This window comes from Lissotriton helveticus, chromosome 7, assembly GCF_964261635.1.
Source record: "Lissotriton helveticus chromosome 7, aLisHel1.1, whole genome shotgun sequence".
Classification (NCBI taxonomy): Eukaryota; Metazoa; Chordata; class Amphibia; order Caudata; family Salamandridae; genus Lissotriton; species Lissotriton helveticus.
In genome coordinates, this window is record NC_136068.1 from 406,329,610 (window position 1) to 406,338,013 (window position 8,404).

Here is an 8,404-nt window from a genome sequence, read left to right on the forward strand (position 1 = left end):
CAAACGCCAGTACTAGTACGGTAACACAAGGTGGACACCTCTGAGTTCCACCTAGCAACCAAATGACACTGACAAGAAGCGTGAGTTACGATCACTCCGCGTTCAGAAATGAAGACAAAGTAAAATAAAGGCACCAAGTCTAAAAGGCGTCTCTCACATCAGACGCGGTAAACATCCGTCTTAACGGGACCTTTAGTACGATAAGTTCTCCGGACCGGGATTCCAATGTAGCACAGCAGGACACATATCATTCCTCACTCGGCATCGACGAGTGAAGACGAAGCCAGGAAGTAGAATTACGCACATTAGCCAATAGCGTGGGGCAGCAATAAACACTTCCTAACCAGGAGGCTCATGGAATTTGTAGTTTTGCTCATTTGGGCAGGCGCAACGTAGCACAATCCTGACAAGTTCTACCTATAATCGAGAGAGGAAGATGTGACCAGAGTTTTAGGAGTTTACTAGTTTCTGTAGCGATTTTTGTCCAGTTAGTCTTTTCCATAATATCTATATCTTTCGTGAACTGTGTACCTAAGCACCTAATTTAAGTCTTCTCTAGCTTTTCCAATGTTGTGTCTAAGGGGATGTTCCATGCCATTATCTCAGATTTATCCTCATTAATTAAATATCCAGACACTTTCCCAAAGTCTGTTAGCATATCCATGATAATGGGATAAGCGCCTACAAGGTCTTGTGTAAATATCATGAGGTCATCGGCATACAGAGCCTCTTTCTTTACCCATTCTTGATATTGTAAGGGAGTGATTTGCTGTTCCCTTCTGATTCTCCTGGACAGTGGTTCAATGTATAAGTTGAACAATAATGCTGAAAGGGGGCAACCCTGCCTTGTGCCTCTACCTATCACCATTACAGGAGTTAATTTACCATTGACTAGGATTCTTGCTTTTGGGGAACTATATATATTTTGAATTACGTGCAGGAAATTTCCCCCCACCCCGTTAAATTTTAGTACTTCATATAGGTAAGGCCAACTTACCCGGTCGAATGCCTTAGCGGCATCCACCATCATTATAGCTAGTGGGTGTTGTTGGGCAGTAGCTAGACCAATCGTGCAGACCAAGTCATGGACCAGCTCATGTAAATGGCTTCCTGTCATGAACCCTTTTTGAGAGACATTAATTAGCTCACCTATGGCTCCCCCCAATCTTTTGGCCAGGTTGTTTGAGCATGGCTTATAGTCGTTGTTTAATTATGAAATTGGTCTGTAGGATTCACAGGCTTCGGGGGTTTTATTTGGTTTTAAAATCAAAGTGATTATGGCATCATTCCAAGTAGGAGGGATAATGTTGTTGCCTACATAGATGTGGTTAAACATCGAGGTTAACTCTGGTGCTAACTCCTCTGCTAAGACTTTATAAATCTCTGATGGAATGCCATCGGGGCCTGGGGCTTTCCCCCTTTTAGAGTCTTTAACAGCTTTAAGAACTTCATCTGGGGTTATTTCACTATTAAGGTATTGTTGTCTGTCTATTGAAAGTTTGGGGACAGAGTCTAGGCTTAACCAAGTCTCAATCTGAGATTTTGTCGCCGGACAGTCTTCTTTGTAGAAGTTCTCAAAGAAATCCATCAAGGCTTTCCCTATGTCATGATCACTTTGAGAAATTTCCCCTGTTTCTTTCACTGTGACTTCTTTGATGTTATTTCTGCTTATTTCCTGTCTTGCCTTCCACACGAGTAGCTTCCCACATCCCTCCCCATACTCGTAGTGTGCCAATTGGCTAGCATTCAATTTCTGTAATAAAATCTCATCTAGGTTTTCTGAAAGAGTTTTTTTGCTTCGTCGATCTGCTTTTGAAATTCGGTGACCTCTTCTTCATTAGTTGCGTAGCTCAGATTAACGAGTCCAGCAGTCATTAACTTCTCTTGCTCTGTAATTTTTATGTTAGCTTCCCTCCTCCTATGTGTGGCATAACTTATTAGTTTCCCTCGGAGATAGGCCTTGTAAGTATCCCAAATTATACCTGGCTGTGCAGCGTTTTTGTTTATAGAAAAAAACTCTAAAGTATCCGTTTTCAAGTTTATAATTATATTCTGATCCTCTAAGATGGATTTGTCTAGAGTCCATCTCATGCTTGGAGTAGGGCTATCTAAAGTTAAGACAAGTCTCACTGCAGAGTGATCCGACAGAGGGTCAGGTTGGTGTGTGATTATCTCAACCTTATTATCCCAACCTGATGTTGATTAAGAAATAATTGATGCGGGATGCATGCCCATGTTTTTTATTATGAAAGGTAAAACCCTTATTATTGCCCGCCTTGTTCCTCCACAGATCTATCAAATCCATAGTCTTCATTAGATTTTTTTATAGTCTGAGTCATTTACGGTGTATTTACCGTGGGACGTGTGGAGGATTTGTCTAAGACAGGGTCCAGTAATGCATTAAAATTGCCAGCCATTATGGTGATATTTCCATTTTCTAACAGTACTTAAATTAAGTCATTTAGGGGGGAGGGGTCATCAACATTTGGTCCATAATATGTGATCATCGAGTATTTTATAGAATTGATGTTCACGATCACTATCAACCATCTCCCCCTAGGGTCTGCAATAACTTCTAGTATTTTGGCTTGTGCTGAATTCTTTATTAAAATTGCCACCCCCTTTACATTACAAATTTTGATTTGTGCATGCATACTGATTTATTCAGCTCTGGCCTTTGACTATCTCTTCCCACTCTAATTTCCGAAGGTGTGTCTCCTGCAGCATAATAATGTCATTTTCTGATTGTTTTAGGAAGAGCAAAATTCTCCTTCTTCTACCTGGCACCTTTAACCCATTCACATTCCAACTTAGGGGGTCATTAGGATGATGGGTGGACTTAGTCCGTCCGCCATCCCATCGGGTGAAGGGACCACCCGCCATAAGGGCGGGGGTCCCATGGGGGTTATTAGGATGCACCCGCCACAGTGGCGGGCGCATCATGCATGTTGAACATTGTGGCGGGTGGTGCTCTCAGCACCGCCTGCCACAATGCTAAAAATGCTTGTGATGCATTTGCATACACAAAGCGGCAGGCACCGTGCGGTGCCTGCCACATGGTGTATGCAAATGCAGGGGGTACCACAGGTACCCCCCATGTGCACGCCCCACCACGCCTTCACCATGGAGGCCCGCAGGGGGCCCCCAAAGTGAAGACCGCCTGCCTTTCCATGGCGACATTGTCGCCATGGAAAAGCAGCTTCCATAGCCCATGCTAATATGGCTGGCGGTGTCTGATAGACACCGCCACCATATAAAGCCTTTTCTGCCCCGGCCGCAAGTCGTCTGGGGCGGAAAAGCGGCGGACGACTTTCTTTCCGTCAGCCGCGGACCCCCAGCCATACTAATATGGCGGTGGGTCATTCCGGGATGGATGGCGGGTGGTTCGCCCCCGCCAGGCCGGCGGTGGCTACCGCCGGCCTGGCGGGGGTGAACCGCCCGCCATCCTAATGGGCCCCTTAGTATCTTGAAAGTTCAGGTAGTATTGATATTAATCATATGTGTTTTTTAAAGGGGGCACAAAACCATGGCATGCTTTGATCACAATGTATTTTTTACCGCATATAAGGACCTCTTTATTTTCTTTTTTCCCACTGTTCCCCACCCTGTGAATTATGTATATTAGTGCATGTGTATTGACACCCCCCCGAGGAACCCTCCCTTTCACAAAATAGGGCATTCTGACCAGCCCTTTGCCCTTACCTCTCCGTATCAGTCATGATTTATTCATTTTATCGCCTACTCCTGGCCCTTTAACTTTTCATTTTTTCTTTTAGGTTTACAACTTCGCCTCGATCCTTTATGTTGAATATCTTGTTATTCCACATTATTCTTAATGTGGCTGGGAATTTTAGTTGGGCCGTAGCCCCTAGGGCTTTCAACTCCAGAATGTGTTTCCCTAATTCCCACAGTCGATTCTGAGTCTCCCTGGCTAAATCTGACCGAATTCTAAAAGAACAATCGCCTTTTGTAAAAGTGCCCACTTTTAAGCCTTCAGCAAGCAGCTTCCTTTTATCCTATAGGTGTTAAAGTTTACTCGAATTTTTCTTGGCTTAGATATATTGGGCTTCTTTCTGAACGGATCCCTATGTCGAAAGTCTTGGCAGACGGTATTAACTCTTTTATCAGAGTTATAACAAATTCTTTTAAGTCTCCCCCTTCTTCCCCTTCAGGAATATTTAGGATCCTTAAGTTGTTCCTCCTAGAATGATTTTCTAACACCTCCACTTTCTCCTGTAGTAGTCTCTTGCTCGCTTTTAGCTTTGCTATTTATTTTGAGTTATCTGCCGTTTCCTCTTGTACCGTCTCTAAGGCCACTTCTAAGCTTCCAATTCTTTCTGGAAGGATTGTAAGTTTTCTTTCCAAGCTTTCGCAAACATCGCAAATCTTTGCTTGGTTTGCCTCTGAAAGCGTGAACCTATTTTTTATTTCTTCCGAAAGGGAACGCAAAAGACCCCCTGCATCTTGCGATATGCTCCCTACTTCTGTGGTTACAACTGTTGTCGATGAAGCTAAAGCCTCAGAGTCCTTTTCTAATCTGAACTCGGGATCTAATAGGTTCTCACCAAGCACTTGGAATTTATTAGAGAGAGGGACTCCCCCTGTCCTGTGTGTTTGCTCTGCTCTTTAAGTGAGTGTGCCATTTCCCTACAGGGGATTACTTGGAGAGGTGTGTTGCAAGTAGAAGATGGTATAAGTAGGCCCCTCCCTCTCCTGAACCTTAAAGTAAGATCTTAATGAGGGAGTCATTTTTGTTTTCCTACTAGGCGGGTCGTGTGGGGTTGCCTGTGTTTTCTCACCTTTCCCTTTCTGCTTATGTTCATAGAGTGTCCCTTTAGGTGGAATAACTGTTAGAATATCGACTGACAAAATATTGACCTACAGAAAAATCGACGCTGGAATATCGAAGGCAAGAATATCGACATCCTATCTACAACATGGTAAGTACAAAAATATCGAAAAAAAATATTGTTAACAATATCATAATTAAAAATATCGGGTTTTTTTATTAAGACAAGTGTAAAATAAAGTAAATAATACTTATAAACCAAATAAACATAGTGAAAAATATTTAATAATCTTTAACATTGATAAATAATACATATACTATAATATAACATTAATTAAACATAAGCATAAAATATATTATATACTTACTTAATAATACGTTTTAATATTTAGTTTAATAACTCATAAACCATTAAAAAATATTGTAAATTACAAATACATCTAAACATAAAACAGTAACATAAATAAAAAGTAATTAATTATATTTAATACATAAAAAATTGAATATACTTTCAATATTTTTTAAATTATTATTTTACTACATTATCAAAAATAAAAATAAAAATATTAAATAGCTAAATAAATAAAAGTACTATTCAAAGTCTGAAAAAAACGACAGTAATGATAACATTGGGTGCTACAGTAGGGAAAGCGTTGGATAGCGTAGGCGTAAAAATTACTATTCCAACTCCCAAGGGTGTAACAGTAGGGAAAGCGTTGAATAGCATAGGGGTAAAAATTACTATTCCAACTCCACAGGGTGCTACAGTAGGGAAAGCGTTGGATAGCGTACGGTAAAAATTACTATTCCAACTCCAGGTAGTGAAACAGTAAGGAAAATGTTGGAAACCGTAGAATTTAAATATAACATACTTATAAATAATTTTTGTATTTAAAATAATGAATAATTAAATTTTTAAATAAATCTACATCATTTACAAACAATTAATAATTATTAAAAGTAATTACAATTGAATAATTAATTAACAATAAATTAACAATAAATACCAATAAATATTAATTCATAAATAATAGTCACCAAATAATAAATATTACACAATAAAATATTTTTCATTACAAAAAAATATTAATTATATAAAATTAATTCACAATAAAAAATTATTAAACAAGACAAATATTGTTCATACCAAATAATACTTTTTATGAAACATTGATTACCAATTAATTAAAAATAATTTAAAAATTAATTGACAATTAAACATATTAATTGCCAATTAACAAAATTATTTACCAATTAAAACATGAATTACCAATAAAAAAATTAACACTTAAAAACATTAATTGCCAATTAAAAAAATTAAATATTATTTACAATAATGAATTTCCAATCAATAATTAATTATGAATACAATAATTATCCATACCAATAAATAAATATAAATCATTAATTACAATTAAATTACTTCCCACCCAATTCCACTATAAATCCACAACCCACTATAGAAATAAAAACGAAAATTAATTAAAATTAATTTATAATTCCTAAAACTTAATAATTAATTTAGTATATTTAAATTACTTCCCACCCTATTCCCCTATAAACCCACAACCCGCTACAGAAATAAAAACAAAAATTAATTAAAATTAATTTATAATTCCTAAAAATAAATAAATTTAGTATATTTAAATTACTTCCCACCCTATTCCTCTAAAAACCCACAACCCGCTACGGTACTAAAACATAAAGGGGCCGATTCTGATTCGGGAAACAAATCTGTACGCCGATTCGGATTCGTAGCCGTTTCGTACAAATCCGTCCGAATTGCGTAGTACGATCCGTAACCAAAAAATACGTCCGAATCATTGCAAACCGTACGAAAAGCAAGGGAAAATCCATATGATACGGACCCTGAAAGTGAACCTTACGAAATGTAAACATGCCATACCACCTGACAAGTACAATCGGGACCGGGGAATGAGTACGCGATTCGTATGGTAAACGTCGCATATGAGCAATTCGTACGGAGAGTCACACAATCTCAAAGGGTACGGTTCGTATACCCCATAATCGTAAGGGTACGGTTTGTACACCTACAGTTCGTACCCCTACGATCATGTGGTGTACAAACTGTACCCCTACGATCATGGGGTGTACGAACCATACCCCATGATCGTAGGTGTACGAACCGTACCCCTACGATCATGGGGTGTACGAACTGTACCGGGGGTCCGTTTTGCATACACTTCGAGTGCTTTTCGGGACATTTTGATCTGCGCGTTCCGAATGCGATTCGTACGGATTATTGAGTCGTACGTGCTTTGGTACGATTCGTACGGAGAACTGCTTTGGGTACGCATCGTACTACTTTGTACGTACAGGGACGTTCGAGGATACGATTCGTACGGGAAAAATGCTCCATATGGCTATTCGTATGGGATTTTACCGAATCGGAATCGGCCCAAAATGTACTTAAAAATAACCTTATTAATATATAAAAATAAAAGTACACATACAATTTAAAACAATTAAAATACTTAACAAAAACATATTACACATACATAATAAAATACTTAACAATAATAAAAATATCGATATTAGTAACATCGAGATTAGCTAAATTGATATATATGCTATCGATATTAATAACTTCAAAATTACTTACATCAATATAAAAAAAATCAATATTACTTACCTTAGGGTCGATATTCTGTCCAACGATATTCTTGACCTCGATATTCTATACCTTTGATATTTCCAACTCGATATTTTTGTAGGTCGAAATATAAAACTCGATATTTTAGACTGTGCACCCTTTAGGTGCTGGAGTTAGTTTATGAGGAAGTAGACTGGGAGTTTTAACAGCAGTATATGCAGGTACATTAATAGGGAAAAATATTGGAGGAGATATTGCTAGTTCCTCCTCCCTGGGTAAACCTAAGGAGAAATCTACCTTTTGAATTCCTCAGAGTATATCTGGAAGTACCTGGGGATTTCAGTGGTAAATCTGTGGCCTGCCCTGTCTTGTCAGCCTTGGTTGTTCTTTTTTGTCCTTTCTCCCTTGTAGCAGTGTGGGTGTCCTTTTAGGGCACATAGGATGGGGTGCCTGGAACTCCAGTGATGGTGCACGCGCCCGGGGACTTGTTCTGAAGCTGCCCCTCATGACCTGGAAGTGGAGCTGGACTGATGCTCGCCGATCCCGACGGAGCTGCAGAGCTGCCAGCAACCACCGGTCACCGCGGCAGGAAGGCTGCTGCGAGGGTGGAATGGTGGAGAACAATTCCAGGGCTTTTTGCCCTCCCTTTCAATGGACCTTGGCGGCTTATGGCAGACAGTGTGGCTGCACGGCTCCCCATTGCGGCTCCGCTGAAGGTGCTGTCCTGAGTCGAGGTTAGGAGCGCTCTGCTGGGCACTTGGAGAGGTGAGAGGCGGCGGTCGTGTTTACCCGGCCGCCATGTTCTTTGACTAACAGAGTTATTTTCGTGCTGCAAGGCCGAATGATGAGATGGAGTAAAATAAGTTGGCCCCAATCTGCAATTCCCAGGGAACCCCAGCATGCCTATTAGACTCATTGTCATCACCTCTTATTCAAGCTGGGATAGAGAAATGGGGCCAACTGTTAGGGGAAAAGAACATTATCTCTTGGGACTACCTGGC